This window comes from Bubalus kerabau, chromosome 10, assembly GCF_029407905.1.
Source record: "Bubalus kerabau isolate K-KA32 ecotype Philippines breed swamp buffalo chromosome 10, PCC_UOA_SB_1v2, whole genome shotgun sequence".
NCBI classification, from domain to species: Eukaryota; Metazoa; Chordata; class Mammalia; order Artiodactyla; family Bovidae; genus Bubalus; species Bubalus kerabau.
Genome location: NC_073633.1, coordinates 64,805,971 through 64,823,600, shown reverse-complemented (window position 1 = coordinate 64,823,600; position 17,630 = coordinate 64,805,971). Strand labels below are relative to the sequence as shown.

General features: G+C 41.0%; 1 protein-coding gene across 8 annotated transcripts in view; it reads right to left on the bottom strand.

Moving 5' to 3' along the window:
• GABPB1 (GA binding protein transcription factor subunit beta 1) overlaps positions 1-9,602 on the bottom strand; it is a 67,537-nt gene extending 57,935 nt beyond the window's left edge. For 3 of the 8 annotated variants that reach the window (XM_055537987.1, XM_055537988.1, XM_055537993.1), the window contains exon 1: positions 9,402-9,421. The gene's annotated coding sequence lies outside the window, so the exon portion shown is untranslated. Of the gene's footprint in view, positions 1-9,401; positions 9,422-9,462 lie in introns of those variants that run through there. The other 5 variants (XM_055537992.1, XM_055537994.1, XM_055537991.1 and 2 more) reach the window with 4 other exon arrangements.
• Between the last annotated feature and the right edge of the window lie 8,028 nt (positions 9,603-17,630).

The window sequence follows — 17,630 nt, the reverse complement described above, 5'->3', positions numbered from 1 at the left end:
ATGCTACTCCCGTCTTCTACCCAGCCACAATTATTCACCTTCACTAGTTTCATGGATATCCTTCCAATATTTCTATAGTTACCAAATGACTGCATTACTATATACACTTTCTGCATTTGCTTTTTTAATGCATCCTGAAGATCCTTTCCTATTAGTTCATAGAGGGCTTCCTCATTTTCTATAAAGCTGCTTAGTATGCTGTTGTATGGATACATCTCAGTTTACTGTAGGTGGACTTTATTGCTATTATAAACTACACTGCAATTAATAACTTTGTAAATGCATCATTCCATTTCATAGAACTGTAAGATAAATTCCCTGAAGTTGGGCTGCTGGGACAGGGATAAATGCAATTGTAATTATGATAGATACCAACCTGCCTTCAAGTCATTTATTTTTTTAGTTTTCTTCTTTTTTTTCTAGTCATTTTAAAACTAGTCCTTTACTCCCTGTTCTCTTTAACATTGTATTCTTGTGTCTGTATTCATCCATTTATCCAGTTTTACTCTTCATTACATTCATTACCACCTGACATTTGTTTATTGCGCCCTCTCTCCCCCAACACTGAATGTCAGCTCCAAGAAAACAGACTTTGTCTTCTGTTTTGTTCATTACTGAAACACCAGAGATTGGAACCGTGCCTGGCACAGAGTACTGTTAGGCTGAAGAGGCTTTGACCAGCCAGGAAAAGGAAAAGGAAGAACACATGGAGTCAAACCTAAGCATGGCATCCTATAGAGCAAATACTATCTTGGTGATGTTAAGAAGTCAAGAACAAGGCTAAAGAAGCAGAGTGTAAAACAGAAAGACTTGAAAGCCAGAAAGCAGAGTTTGGACTTTATCCTGTAGACAACTGAGAGTCGTTCTATGTTTTGAGCAAACGATGATCCATTCAAACATTTATTCAGCACAAGTTCAATTCACTTTGCTTGGCACAGTGGAGAGTGCAAAAGTCAACAGCACATGTTCTCTCTTCAGGCTGCTTAGGTTTAGCAGCAATGGGCTCAAAAAAATTTTAGGAAAATTATTCTGGCAGCCATATGCAAGATGGATTGGAAGAAAGTTAGAAAGGGCAGGACTTCCCTGGTGGTCCAGTGGCTGACCGCAAGCTCCCAATGCAGGGGGCCTGGGCTCAATTGCTGATTAGGGCACTAGATTCCACATGCCACAACTAAGACTCAGTGCAGCCAAATAACTAAGTAAATATTTTAAAATAAATAAATAAAGTTACAAAGGGCAGATAATAGGCAATGCAGAATCCCAAAAATAGAGATCCAAGAAAAATTAACCTAAAGAATAATGCTGACTGCTGGATATAAGAAATAAAGGAGAAACATATCACAGATGACTTCAAGATTTAAGCATGATGATGATAAAACAAAGAAAAATAAAGTAGGTGGAAGTTGGGTAATGATAAACCAAAAAGAGAATGAAATTCCTTGAGCCTCTCAAAGGCAATACTTGGTAAACCAACTGGAGACACCAGCCTGGGGAGTACCCTTACGGGTCATCAACATATAGAACATCCATGAAGAAGAGACAAAAAGAGGTGAGCACAGAGCCAAGGACTGAGAGGAGTGACAGTGCTAAGAGGATCGTGAAACAACAGAAATTCACGAATGAAGCAACTAGAAAAGGAAAATCAAGATGGCACACTAACATGAAAGGCGAGGACAGGAAAGGTTAAGAAGCCTAAGTGGAAGGCCATAGCAACACATACACACTGACTGACTAAAACCAGGATGAAACCAATACCATTGGGAAGGATGTCCCTTGAAGCAACAGTCTGAGTATGTCACATTCACATGTAATGTCATTACAAAATTGCAATAATGTAGGGAAGAAGTAGCGAAAGAGCTGAGGGCAGCAATATTTTAACTGTCTTAAAATTTTTGAAATAAAGAAATGAGGAAGATAGCTAAAAAGAACAGTAGTTAATAGTTAAAGTCGTTTCTTTTCCTCCTAAAACATAGAAGTCTGTATACACTGCAATATTTGAAGGTAAGGAGAAATCCCTGCAGTTAATGATCAAAGTGATCAAAGGAAAGTTAAGTATGGCAGCAAGATTCCTAGAGAAGCAAGATTCCTCTTCTATTCTGTTTACAAAATAAGGTGACTGGATAGATCTGTCATAGTGACAACATGCAAGCTTGCATTCTATACTTTTTCAATTAAATATAAGTCAGTGACATCTCTTGAGAGAGAGAGAAAAGATACAAAACAACAGCAAAATTTCAGATTAATAAAATGACTGCCAAGTAGCAAGGGTCTATTGGATTTGTACAGCATAAATTTATAGTGGCCAAGAAATTTTCATAATTACCTACCTTCCCCAACAAATACACTGCGATCTCTGAGGAAAAACAGGAACTAGACAGGTAGGAAGATTTGACAACAGGAGTCCAGTAAAATATGAAAGGAGTGATTGATGTCAAGTTCAGGCTATATATAATACATACAGGAATAAACTAAGGGAGACAAACTGAGGGTCCCTATGAACAGAACAGATAAAGGAGCATAGGTGGAATAATTGCAATAATTGCAGAAGTTCACACAAGCCAGTTAGGATGTAAGAAATTTTTTTAGATCATTCACTTAAACAGTATACTGTTTGCTACGTCTAAAAATTTGTGTGTCTCCCCAACCCTGAATTTTATGTTGAACTCCTAATGCCCAAAGCGATGGTATTAGGAAGGAGTCTTTGGACGGTACAGTCAGATCATGAATGAGATAAATGTCCTCATAAAAAGAGACCTGAGAAGGGTCCCTTTGCACCTTCCACCATAAAAGGATACAACAGAGAAGTCTGCAATCTGAAAGAGGGCCCTAACCAGAGCCCTGTGATGTGGCACCTTGATCTTGGACCTCCTATACATGCTTTAATATTAAAAATGTTGTAATAGTAAAATAAAATAGGACTGAAAATTAAGTAAATTCCACAGGTTCCTTAACTGCAATTCCAAAAGCCAAAAAAAGCTATGGAACCCAAAATAACTTGTTTGGCAGTAACACCTTACCTAAACTGACATGAAGTTATTTATAGTCTTTATTTACCCCACTTGGTGTAAAGGTTCATACATTTTGCAGCAGAAATAGTAACTTGTTTGAAGCAGGCTACTGCACTAACTGTTGAAAGATTACATTAACACTACCTTGCTGCTGCTACTGCTAAGTCACTTCAGTCGTGTCCGACTCTGTGCGACCCCATAGACGGCAGCCCAGCAGGCTCCCCTGTCATGTGTGACCCCATAGACGGCACCCCACCAGGCTCCCCCATCCCTGGGATTCTCCAGGCAAGAACACTGGAGTGGGTTGCCATTTCCTGCTCCAATGCATGAAAGTGATGAGTGAAAGTGAAGTCGCTCAGTCATGTCCGACTCTTCGTGACCCCATGGACTGCAGCCCACCAGGCTCCTCTGTCCATGGGATTTTCCAGGCAAGAGTACTGGAGCGGGGTGCCATTGCCTTCACCTTAGCTATATACAAAAAATTCTTCCTGGGTGGCTCAGATGGTAAAGAATCCACATGCAGTGCGGGAGACCTGAGTTGGGAAGATCATCTGGAGGAGGGCATGGCAATCTACTCCAGTATCCTTGCCTGGAGAATCCCATGGACAGAGAAGTCTGGTGGGCTACAGTTCGTGGGGTTGCAAAGAGTCCTACAGGACTGACAGACTAAGCACAGCACTGAGCTATTAAGTATGTCTCAGACACTTTCTCATCAATTTATATGCTCCTTGGAAGGAAAATTATGACCCATGTAGACAGCATATTAAAAAGCAGAGACATTACTGTGTCAACAAAGGTCCGTCTAGTCGAGGCCACGGTTTTTCCAGTGGTCACGTATGGATGTGAGAGTTGGACTATAAAGCTGAGAGCCGAAGAATTGATGCTTTTGAACTGTGGTGTTGGAGAAGACTCTTGAGAGTCCCTTGGACTGCAAGGAGATCCAACCAGTCCATCCAAAAGGAGATCAGCCCTGGGTGTTCATTGGTAGGCCTGATTTTGAAGCTGAAACTCCAATACTTTGGTCACCTGATGCAAAGAGCTGACTCATTTGAAAGACCCTGATGCTGGGAAAGATTGAAGGCAGGAGGAGAAGGGGACAACAGAGGATGAGATGGTTGGATGGCATCACCAACTCGATGGACATGGGTTTGGGTGGACTCCAGGAGTTAGTGATGGACAGGGAGGCCTGGTATGCTGCAGTTCATGGGGTCGCAAAGAGTCAGACACGACTAAGCGACTGAACTGAACTGAACTCACTTAATCCTTCCAAGCACCATGAGTTAAGTATTGCAATTATTTGAATTGCACAAAGAAGGAAAGTAAAGCAGATTAGGCAAGTTGCCTAAAGTCACAGAACTAGGGAGTGACTAAACTGGGATGAACACAACATTTAAAATATTACACATAAGGTGAAAAAAAAACATAAAATACAGAACTGATTAGGTAGGGTGGCAAGAATCAGTGGTGTTTCTTCCTATTCAATTAATATATTAGAGTGGTAAGGAATCAAACAAATACAGAACACTTCACGCACTTTCAAATACTCATTTATGTGCAGTTCCTTAGCCAACTTGCATAAATTGCACAGTGTAAAATTCAAACTCAGCTTATGCTAGTATCTTTAATTTTTATTGAAACATAACCTTAATCCTTTTAATCCCAAGATACATAATAATACAAATTCACTGTAAAAGTTAGAAAATTTATGTAAGTAAAAAGAAAACAGTCTTCTATAAAATTACATACAGAAATAATCACTTAACAATTTGGCAATTTCCTTCCAGATGTCAATATACCTGTTATTTAATCAAAATAAAATCATATTTTTAAATTTACTTTTTTTACTTCACATACACCAAAACATAATTTCATGTTTTTACATTTTTATGGCTCAGCAGTAAAGACTCTGCCTTCCATTGCAGAAGAAGCAAGTTTGACCCCTGGGTCAGGAAGATCCTCTGGAGAAGGAAATGGCAATCCACTCCAGTATACTTGCCTGAGAAATCTCACGGATAGAGGCAGCTGGTGGGCTACAGTTCATGGGGTCGCAAATGAGTTGGACACAACTTAGCGACTAAACAACAACAAAGCATTAAAAAAATGGCTAGGCAGGACCCCCACGGTAGGAATGTATCCTAATTCTGTGAAACATCTAAGTTGTTTACAATTTTACAGCATAGAACTGCTTGTAACCAAGTCTGTGCTCTACCAGTTACTAATTCTGCTAACTTGGGTGAGCTACCTAGTAATTTCTCTGTATCTCAATTTTCTCTTATGAAAAATGGGAACAGCATTACTTACTATATATGATTAATGTGGGGAAGGAATCAAATGTGTTAATATGCAGCTTTTATAATCAACAATGCTGCAACTGGTTGTAAACAGCTACCGATTTATTGGTATATTTCTATTACACCAAAATAAAAACCAAAACAAATTCACTTAAAATTTCCACATCAGAAGGTATGCCCATTTTTCAGGCTTTGAATATGCCAAACTACAGCTGGGTTTAAAAAAACCCTCATTAAATAGTTCTCTCATTTAATATTCATTTTTCCTTATCCAAGAAAATGAAAACTATGATCCAGTTAAGCTAACTTGTTTCAGTTAGCTTTTGCTCTTCCACTTTTGTATCTGCAAACCTACACATATTTGTAAACTCTCAGTCCTTAGGGAACTTAAGGAAACCTGGCGAAATCCTGATTCGGCTCACCATTTCCCCTTCTCTTGAACTCCTAACTTGAACGCCCATCAGTGGACGGGGACAGCCTACCACCAGAAACAACCCATTATACTGTTGTTGAGGAATTTTTCTTCCAGGAATGTTAAAATCTGCCTTCTTCTAATTTCTACCCCTTACTCCTAGTTCTTTCTGGTCAAATCAAACCTGATTGTTCTGACAGGATAGATGCGCTTCTCTTTTTTGGGCCAAAGATCACCGTTTTTCAACTTTTCCTCCCTTCCATTTCCCTCCACAATCAAAATTCTCTGGCCATGCTCTATAGTTGGGTGGTTTTTAAACTTAGTTGTTTATCATCTAAGGAATGTGAGAAAAACAGAGTGGGTCAGTTCCTATCCTACTTAAGCTTGGGCCTCCATAGGTCTTTTTAACGAGCTCTCCAGCTGATTCTGATACAAAGTTTCAGAACTGATCCAAGATCCCACTTACAATAGGATAGTATGCTATTTGAAATAATACCCCAGGTACAACACAACCAGTACAAAGTAAAGTGGGGCTGACACCTTGCTCTTCAAAATGGCATTTACTTTTTAAAATTTTTTAAGTGTTCATTCATATTAAATGTACAATCAGTTAAAATGATCGAGTCTTTTCCACACTATTTGTGCATTAGCATCTTGGGCCCTAACAGCCAACCTTTATAATCATTCCCATTAAAAGGTTAAGAGAGCCAGGGCTAAGAATTTTAGGTTTCTATTTCTAAATGGACCAATGGCCCTACAGGTGGATTTATTTTCAGTGGGGAAATCACTTAATGGTCAAGCCTCTAACATTATGGACATACTTAGCCCAAATAATAAAAACTGCATTAGCCCACCAATGTCTGAACGGGACAGTTGGCTGCACCAAAGTATCTTCTCTGTGCAGACCACTGTAGTCAACATTGTGAGGTAACACACAGGCCCTAATACTAATAAACTGACCAGAGAGCCTGATGGAACAAACATCTTCAGAAAAAGTTAAATATACTAATTATAGTTGTCCTGAGGTAGACACATTAGTGCTACAGAAACATGATTACTAGTTGGAAAGCTCAGGGACCAAAGAAATGACTCACTGGAAACCTAAGTTGCCCTGAACTTAAAGGTTTTGTTTCAGTTTGCTTATTAGTATTTGCAGAGAGAAGAGATGGAGCCTATCCACACTCAACCTGCTTGCAAAGGGCTATGGCACCCTCATCATTAATTCATGAGTCAAAACTTTCTCGCAGTGACTCCTGAACCCCTCACAACTTGTTTTACCTGCTATTTCTAACTTAAGGTACTCAAGGGCCAAAAAAAAGTCCATTCTATAGACGATGAGCTCATCATAAATATATCTAGAGCTGAGGGTGGGGAGTACAACTCAAAATCCAATCTGATATTTATTTTCATGTGAATAGCAAACATCAAAAATATACCTGGCATTTTCTAGCAATTACATGAAGACAGACCAGATGCTTCCTGTTGATGGAACAGGAGAGAACTACAGACTGACAGAATCAGACTAAAGTTCACAAAACAACCAGAAGCTTCATTTCAGAACCATTAAACCAAAGCAGGTATGGCTTTAAGTGTTCACACATTTACAACTGTCCTCCAACCTAGAACACCCAGACTGATTCAGAAATAGGTAACTCATGAACTCTTAAGTTACAGAGTTAGCTCTACATTTGTATATGGGTTACAATGCAAAAGCAGTTTCACCAAAGGTTTCACTGCGGGACTCCTTTTTAATCTGGCACTCCGATAATACTTTGAAGTGTTCAACTTCAGAAATTACACTTGCACACAAGTTTTCACAAGCAAATTTAACATGGAATTCGTGTTTTATTTGTGTACATCATTAAAAATAAGTTGTGGAATTAAAAATTAAGTTTAATCACTTAAAATTTTTTCAAATATTCTGAGTCTCTAAAATCATATGCAGATTATGCAATCTTTATTCATGATGTTTATGCATCTAAATCCCAAATTGAAAAAAAGCTAGAGCTCAAGAAAAAAAGCACAGGAAACAACCTTCTTATCCGTATTTTTTTAAATGTGTCTTTTACAATAATATCCTGATTTGATTTGAATGACAGCAGGATAGAAATGACACATTTTTCAGCTTTTAAAAAAAGAAATGAGTATACAGTGGCGTTTACCAGCGGTTACATGACGTGATAACACAACAAACTGAACGCAGAAGTAGGTTCACGAATCCAGCTATCTTCTGTTAGACATTCAAAAGAAACAGAAATGCAGAACAATGTCACTCTTGCCTAAAATATCACTTGCGTTAACATGCAACAGTCCTTTGTTATTTTGTGGGAAAATAAATTCGAGAAAATGTTAAGAAAAAAGACAAAGCCATCTTTCGTTTCCTTAAATTCAAACTCTGAGCCTGAAAGTGGAAGTGTCAAGGTCGATGGTTACATGTCAGTGAGAAGAAATTTAAAGCAAGCTGGGTGGGTCCCTATGTGAAAAAAGACTATCTGCAAAAAGAACTTCTGGCCACTAACTTCTGCATAATAAACTATGGTGCTTTAACTCTGGGATGGCAAGTTACTGCACTCATTACACCAAACCATTTTCTAGATAAAAACTGTACTTCACAAAAGTAACTTGCCTGAATAGAGACAGCAAATCAGTGTCCATAGAGAACACTTAAGATACTTCCACATTACCAAGCCCCCTTCAGAAGTACTGTGGTCTCTGCCCCTCCTTTGAACAGATGTTTCCACGCCACAGTCCAATCAGGTTTAAAGTAAGAGTTATGTGTACTGAAAACAGGCTTCAAGTGGGGAAACACACACAAAGCAGGCCTGTATCATTCCTTTGGTTTCAGTTTTCACGATGCACCCTCGAGGCTAGGCACGCTGGTTCAACATGGTAAGAGAGCTTCAACGAAAACACACTAAAAACACACTGATGGTGTTGAGACAGAAATGACCTGGCAAAATTCTCAACTTCGTCCCGGAGGCCGTGCACCCGCAGATGCCGGCGGGCAAATGCCAAGAGCAGAAGTCCCCAGCATCCAGAGCAGCTGGCTTCCTCCCTCAGGAACTCGAGTCCCCGAGGCCGAGGCAATCGCCGCGGCCGACCCGCACGGAACCAACTGGGCGCTCCCGTTAACCCTGTCCGGGCCGGCCAAGCCGGCTGCTCCCGCCGCGGCCCGAGCGCCTCCAGGCCCCGCAGCCCGAACAGCACAGCGCGCCGGAGGCCGGCCGCCCCCACCGACCCTTCCTCGCTCCGGCTGGGCGGTCCGGAGGCCCAGACAAAGACAGCGGAGGCTCCCGGGGCGGCAGCGCCAAGGCCGTAACGCGCCAGCCTGCCTCGCCCGCCCACCGCCTGCTACTCGGCGGCCGCAGTTCCCGCAGCCCTGGCCCGACCCTATCCCGCTCCAGGGCCGCCGCTCGGCACCGGCCCGGCGGAGAGCCGCGGGGAGGCCGTGGTGCGCCGGGGCCGACGAGGGGGCGGCGGCCGCCACCATGTCTGCCCGCCCCTCCCAGAAGCGGGGTGCCAGCGGACAAAGCGCGGCGGCGGCGCGGGCGGAGCGGGGACCCAGGCCCACCCCGCCGACCCCCGCGGAATAAGCGGGGCCAGGAGCCCCGGAAACCCGGCGCCTTAATGCAATAAACAGGAAATCGCGGGGATGATCTGGGTTCCGGGGGAAGTGGAATTATTTTTTACCAGCGAAGAGATCAACTTCCACATCCGGTGGTAACAGGGCCCTACACAGACCCGCACTGACCTGGAAAAGCTTCGGGAGCGGCGACGGGGGAGCAGCAGGAGGTGGTTCGGGGACCCGAGGCGCCTCGTACCCTGCCGGGCTGACGCGGCCCCGCTAAACACAAAGCGCTTCAGCTGCACAGGGCGCTATTTTCCGAAAATGCCGCGTCTGGTCGGCGCCCAAAATCCCCACCGAAAAGTCCCCCGTGCTGCGCGCGGAGGGACACATGGTGTGCGAGTGAGTCAAAGCTCCCAGCATCCCTCCCAGACCCGGCCCTCGTCAACTCTTCGCCTGAGCCTTTCCGCCCCTGCCCTAGTTAGCAGATCCCCCTCCCGCCCACTCTCCGATCCCTCCCGGCGGGAGAAAAGGGGGCGAAAGGGTCTGATTTTTGTTTTTAACGAAGAGGAGGGAAATAAGCCATTTCTACAGCTTCAGCAACACAAAGAAACCGGCGGAATGATCCCTCTCGGCGACCGCAAGTCCCGGCTCACCCAGCGCCTGCGCGGCACGGGGGTGGGCGCTGCGGCCGGCCATGTGCGCGGCGGAGCAGCGGGCTGGCCACGCAGCCTGCCCGCTCGTTTCTGCGGGTCTAGGAGTGGGAGGCTGAAGTACGTGTGCTAACCTTCTGTCCCGCATGAGCGCTGAGATGAAAACATACATGTTCATGTAGCTCCCTCCCTCTTTTTTAAACATTGTGGTGGTTCCTTATACTTTGTAGATCCTAATAACTGCTCGCTGAATTCCCTTGAATTACTGTCAACTTAGAGGTAGAAGTCTTGTTTTTCCGGGGTTGGGATGTTAAGGTGTTTGTTGCATTTTATTAAGAAAGTAGCAAAAGTTTATTTGAGGGCGCTTACCTGGCGGCCCAGTGGTTAGCACTTTGCACGCTTCGGCTGTAGGGCGGAGGTTCGATCCCTAGTCAGGTAAATAAGCTCCTGCATGCTCCGCACCCCCCCCCCCCCCAAAGTTTATTTGAGAATGGTGATTTGCAAAGTAAGAGTCTTATGAGTTTAATTTACTTACAATGGTTAGCTAAGAAACCCATAACATAGATAAACTTCTTAACAGATGAGCCAGAGAGTGACTTTTCCAATCTTCAACCTTAACAATTTTTGGCATCTTATATCTATGAATTGGGAATATGGGAGAGAGCACGAAGATTTTAATTTAGAAGAGTTTACAAATGAAATACATATTGCCCACTGATTTAGGGTGGCCTCAGGTAAACAGTCTTTCTCCACCTACCTATTTGTAATATTGATGTAGAGATTTGTCTTTGTGTAACTTACAAAAATGTTGTGCCTAAAATAAAATGAATGACATAGGAGTCGTATTCTGTTTTTTTCTTTAGTATTTTCAGTGCTTCTTTGGATCCTCACATGCTTTTCTTTAACATTGATTTATCTGAGTAAACATTCAGTTAATGGTTGCAATAGAATCTTTGCTCTCGTTCTTATGCTGCAGAATGTGAACAAGGAGATAGACATCATCAGGAGTATAATGAGGGTAAACTGCTGAATGCTGTGAAATTTCATACAGGAGGAATCCCTTATTTACCTGTGAAGGAGGCATGGCATGTTGCAGGAAAAGCAGTTAGCTTTAGTAAGGGATTTGGGGAGACTTGCCAGACAGAAGTAATGAATGCAAAGGTTAGGAGACAAACACTAGAAATGGTTGAGTGTGCGGAAGATTTTTCACAAATCTTGTGTGCAGAAGATTTTTCAGAAATGCCTAGAGATGTATCTGAAGAGGTCTAGTCATAAAAGCCTTGAGCGCCGTGTGCAGAAGAGCTGAGAGCTTTTGAGAGCTAAGAGGAAGATGTTGAAAGATTTTAAGTAGAAGCATAGTAAGATCAGATTTGTATTTTAGATCACTATTAGGTAAAAGTCAGAGGCAGAGAGAACAGTCTGTGAGAGATTAATGACTTGAACTGAGTGGTGGCAAACAGGAGTGAAAAGTATGACCGAAGATGTTGCTAAGAGCTTGGTGATTTGGTTGACTGGATAGGGAATGACAGAGGGCTGTGTCAAAAATGACTCCCAAGTGTCTTGGAGGAGCAGTCTGAAGGATATCTTCATGGAGATTAGAAACAAGGGAAGAGGAATACATATTAGGGGAGGAAGATGGTTCTGTTTTGACCATGTAGAATTTGAAGTGCTTATGAGGCAACCAAGCAGGTATATCTAGTAGGTAGTTAGGTATTCTTTCATTTAAGTTGTTTCGAGAAAAACTGTAACTGGCACTCTGCTCGTTTGGGCAGATTAAGCAGGGAAAAGACCAACAAATTTCCTGCTCCTGTTTTCTGTGGAGGGAACAGACTATAAAGTTTTATAAAAGAAGAGGAAAGATAATATCACTATCTTTCATGAAGAAAATGAAAGGGTATTTGGATGAAGCATTTCTCTGGGAGAGAGAGCCAGCAGAATTTTGGAGCTTGTTCAGAAATGGCCTCTCTCAGAGTTCCCTGATAGCCTAGTAGCTAGGCTTTACTGAGTGGGCCCAGGTTCAGTCCCTGGTTGGGGAACTGAGATCTTGTAGGCTGCATGGCCTCTGAGAAAATATTATTTGGAGCTAAGACTGGAATGGGAATAAGTTAGTTGAGGCCAGTATTCAAGACCAAAGGAATAGTAAGGCAAAAATCCTAAGGTGAGAAAGCAAGAAAGGCAATGTGGCTCAAGTCTAGAGAGCAAAGAAAGGAATAGTAGAAGTTTACATCCTTAGTAAGTTTCAGAGCTTTAAAGCCATTGAAGGATTTTAAGGAATAGTGGTTGTTTAGTCACTCAGTCATGTCCAACTCTTGTCAGGCTCCTCTGTCTATGGGATTTCCCAGGCAAGAATACTGGAGTGGGTTGCCATTTCCTTCTCCAGGGGATCTTCCCAACCCAGGGATGGAACCTGCATCTCCTGCACTGGCAGGCAGATTCTTTACCACTGAGCCACAATGGAGTAACATAAATAGCAGTAGAGATAAAGTGAATGTATTGAAGAGATATTTTGTGATTAGACCTAACCTATATTGCTAATGAGTCAAACAGGGAAAGGGAAAAATCAGGAGATGTGGGACTTGATTATCTAGTCTAGCACTGTCCAGTATAAACATAACACAAGGCATATATGTAATTTTATAGTAGCCACATTGAAAAAGTTAAATGATTAAAAATTAATAATCTTTTATTTGACCCAGTGTATCCAAAATAGTACTATTTCCTGTGTGATCAATATTTAAAAGTATTAAATATTTTAAAGTGTTTTGCATTCTTTCTGTTATTACTAAGTAAGTGTTCAAAATCTGGTATGTTTTTTACATTTATAGTATATCTCAGTAATTGATTTCATAAAATTTACAGTTGAAAAAGTAGATTCACATACTCAAATCATTCCAAACATTTCAAAAATTGTGCAGTAATTGAATTATGTATAAGTTGTTTTCATTTTAAAAATTAAAATCTTACTTCCTAAATTAGCCACATTTCAGCTGTTCCATAGCCACTTGTGGCTAGTTGCTACTACATTGGACACTGTAGGTCTACTGGAATAAAGAATAGTAAAAAATGAGACCAAAAAAGTGTGGAACCAGTCTGGAAGGCCTTTGGTGTCATGTTAAAGGATTGGGATGTTACCCTAGAGAGAAAGGGAACAGTGGATAGTTTTTAAGCTAGGGAGTAACACAGCATTGTGCTTAAGGCTAGAAAAAGGCAGCTAGGTGACCAGCTGACGACTCAGGATCAAGAGCGACGCTTCAGATGAGTCCCCACATTCCAAGACCTGACCTCAGTCTCCAGAAGTCTGATTTTTGTCAGTGCACTGGAGCGGTGCTACCAAAAATGTGGGCCACAGGCTAGTGCCAATCGACAAACCCGTTGTTATTGATCCAAGACAAGGCATTTATAGAAATCAAGAGTAAGAATTTAGAAACTTACAGCCATTAGTGTTACACTAATTTTACATCTGTGGTTGTAATAAAAATTGAGGGTTTGTATTGTTGTATATGCCTTTGTTTTCTTTTTTCCCTTTTCTAGTCATTTATTTTTATATTTTATAAAAGCGTCTATGATCTTTCACAACAGATAAATTTTGAAGCACTGCTCTAGAGACACTCAGCTGAGGGGAGTCAGAATGACCAAGTAAGTTCCCAGGCGACTTATCTAAACTCATGATTTTTCTGTTTTTTTTTTTTTTTTTTTTCCACTTTATAGTGAGAACTATAATAGCTAAGAGGGCTTCCCAGGTAGCTCAGTGGGTAAAGAATCTGCCTGCAATGCAGGAGATGCAGACAGATGCCAGTTTGATCCCATGTTGGGAAGATCCCTGGAGGAGGGCATGGCAACCCACTCCAGGATTCTTGCCTGGAGAATCTCAAGGACAGAGGAACCTGGCAGGCTACAGTCCATAGGGTTGAAAAGAGTTGAACACGACTGAAGCAGCTGAGCATGCATTCACTCATAATGGCTAAGAGGGAAATAGATGTACGCTCAGCTGTTCCTGCCCTATCTAAATTGAAGACTACATGGAAATAACCAAATTTACAATGGCTACCACTTATTAATTATTCTTATTTGCCAGTCATTATGAGAAGCCTGTTAACATATTACTGTCTCATTTAACCTTCATAATAACTCTTAAAATAGGTATTATTAACCCCATTTTTCCAAAGAGGAAACTGAGTCTAAAACAGGTAAATAACTTGCCTAAAGTCACCAAGTTGGTAAATGTTAGAGACAGGGTTCTAATACAGGTCTCTTTTCAAAGCTATTGTCTGTAATCACTTTTTTTGCCATTATAATGCAAGTATCTAGCAGATTCCCTGGCACACATTGTTTTAGAGAGAATATGTGAAGTCAACTACATTACCTCCCAGAGAATCATTAGTGAAATTGGGGCCAAAGTAAGGGGAGTTCGTGGTATTCTAATAGTATCAGAAAAATGCATTCATTTTTATAATACAAATATGTGTTTGTTCCTATTCAGAATGTACTGACTCCCACAAATCAATAAAAAATAAAAAGACAACACAGTAGACACTGGTAAGAGATTTAAACAGTCACTTCAAAAAGAGGGTATCTAAATGGCCAGTAAACATATAAAGATGCTCAACTTCCATCACTAGGGAAATGTAAATTAAAATCATGAGGTACTGTTGCACACCCACAATAATGGTTAAAATGGAAAACACAGGCAATGTCAGTACGGGAACAAATGAAAATTTACACTGTTGGTGAGAGTGTATACTGGTATAGCCAATTTGGAAAATGCAAACTTAAAAAAAAACACATGAAACCAAACTTGACATAGAGATTTAGGCTTAGGTAGTAAAATCTATAAAGAAAAGAAAGAAAATGATTGTCTTTAGGTGGGGAGTGATGCCTAGGCGGGTATGTAAGGGCGCTTCTAGGGTGTTAGCAATGTTCTATTTCTTAAACTGGGTGAGGGTTGCAGGTGTTCACTTTTTTGTTGAGCTGTCTGTTTAGGGGTGAATGACTTCTCAACTACCAACTATTACCTTGCTGACTGAGCCAATCTTTCTGAGCCAAGCATTAAAATGTGAAAGATAAGGTAGGTCTGATTTCTGGGGATGGCAATGGTGAAGGAGAGGAGAGACAGATGCAAAAAAATACTGCAAAACATGAGGCAGTTTGAGAAGCTGAAAGGGGATGGCCGTTAGAGTAAGAAGCCCCAAGTTCAGGACTTAGCTGGTTTTTCAATCTAGGCTGTAACCACTCTAGCTTATGACCCAGGTATATCTCCTAACTTGCCTTAATTTCACTTTTCTCACCTGGGGCTGAGGGAAGTTTGATAAAATGGATGTTTTTGTTTTGTTTATACCACTTTGTAAGCTATTAAAATGCCATATAAAGTTTTGCAAATTTTTGATTCAGTGTGATCGGAAAGGGGAAGGAGTGAGGATGACTGAGATTTTGAGTCAGAGTGATAAAGGTTTTGGTAATAGCATGAACTAAATGATTTGGAAAAGATACTCTGTTTATGTGTTTATGCCAGAACATCAAGGTGGAATTATCAAACAGATTTAGAACCTAAGTTTTGGTACTCTGAAAAAAGGTCAGAATTGGTGAAAGAAATTAGAAATTACCTGCATAAGGTTAATAATTAAAGCCACAGGAGTGACTTCGTATCGTTGGAAGAGAATACAGAAAAACAGTACCGAGGACAGAAAACGGAGGAGGAGAGGAAATCAGCCTTTATTGAGCACCTACTGAACTGTATGCCCACTGGTCTACATTTATTGTCTCATCTATTCCCCTCAAATTCCAAGATAATGAATGAAGCCTCATTTGGCCAACTGCCTGTGTAGACTCACAATAAGGTAAAGAACCAACATTTCAAACCAGCTTGACTCCAGCTTGTATGGTGCACTACACCATTCCTAGAGCCAAGTGTTTCTCATAGAAGTCCTGGCAAAAATCTGAGTCAAGGAAGAATATGCTCTAGAAAAGACCATTGGATTTACATGATTTGTGACCAAGGAGTTTCTGGAACCCAGAGCAGTGTCTGTACCCCATCTGTTGTGCTTCTGTGAGCATGGTTAATCCAGACAAACATTTGTGTCCTAGACCTCTGGCAATAAGAAAAAAAGTCAAGATGGTAACTGTGAAAATTAGTGTAATAAAAACAAAGTCACTTATTAAAGCCTAGCTAGATACTCTTTTTGCCAAGTGCTTTAAATCATGCCGAAGCTTGAAAGAGAAATGGGAATAACTCAGACATGATTCAGCGTTGTTTGCTGCTTTGTTCATGTACTGCCGAGAACTATCTTGAATATCACCAGTAGTATGAGTCCTTCACTTTGGAAAACACTGAGAAGTTATACAATAATATTCACTGTTTGGAGTGCACTTTCAGTCACCTGAAATTTTAAGGAAAAAGATTGAGATGGCTTTGCCAGCCAAGGACATTATAACTTAGAATGAAAGGTAATTTTGCTGGTGATAAACACATGGCTTTTGGAAAGCAGCAATATCTCCTCAAAATTTAGAGTAATTCACTGTATCTATGAGGAAAACTTTTCCCTACTAAGTTTATTAAAACTATTTACTCTTGGAATAGCATCTTAACATTGAAAAAAAAAAAAAAGTAAAAGAATGTTCCACCCCAGTATAATTACTGGTTTCTTACTGCATGTTTTTAGATTTGCAGATGAATAATGTGTGCATTTTTGGCAGAGACTGCTGTGGAATTTTTGATTGCAGGAGCATGATGTCTTCTGTCTTTATTTACTCCCTCTTTCTGAGTTCTACAGAAGACCATATATATTATTCTGCTCTTTGTACTTAAGACATCTTGGGCTTTTCTGTGAAAATGCATAAAATGCATACTCTTTTCTTACCCCTGCAGATTATTTAACTAGTCATTATCCAATTGAAGGACGTGAGTTTCTAATTTTTCATGTTCTAATTAGTGTTTGGATGAATATCTTTGTATATACATCTTTTCTTGTATATTTAAGCATGTCTCATCTCAGTTCCCAGAGTGGATTTACTCTGCACAGGGGCATCTGGGATTTTTAATTTTGATAGGTACTGATGTCTTGCCTCCATGTACCAAATGTTTCTCCACAGAGCATTACCAAATTTTTGGATTTTTCCCTGTGAACTTTGGAAGGGTAGATTATTTCAAGTCCTACCTAATATTTTTCAGGCCCAATAACAGAATCCTTTGGTTAAACTGGGGGAAATGAGATTTGGTTTACACAATTTGTTCAGGGTGCAAATTCCTTGCTGCAGCTCCTGCAGCTACACACCCACAACTAGTAGAAACATGGTTGCTTATGCAGTCAAAGCAGCTAGCAAAACCTGGGAAAGTGCCAAGAATGACTGCAAACACCTCCACCTACACTTTTTTTGTGTGGCAAATTTGCAAGCTTAGCAGTATCTAAAATGTCCTTCAGCCTTTGAATTACAGAGAATCAACCTGGTAAGAGGGAGGGAGTTATTCATTTTGTGAAAAATTCCTCTAATATGATAGGAGCTGAAAATGATTTTTATTTCATTTTGCTTCAGTGCTGAAGTGGCACTGAGAGGAAGAAAGTAGAGCTATTAGGCTCTTAGCTATTAGCTATTAGGGTCCATCTGCACTGGGAGACACAGAAGAAAGGCCATGTGAGGACCCAGTGAAGAGGCCATCTGCCAGTCAGGAAGAGAGGAACTAAAATGGCCAGCACCTTGATCTTGGAC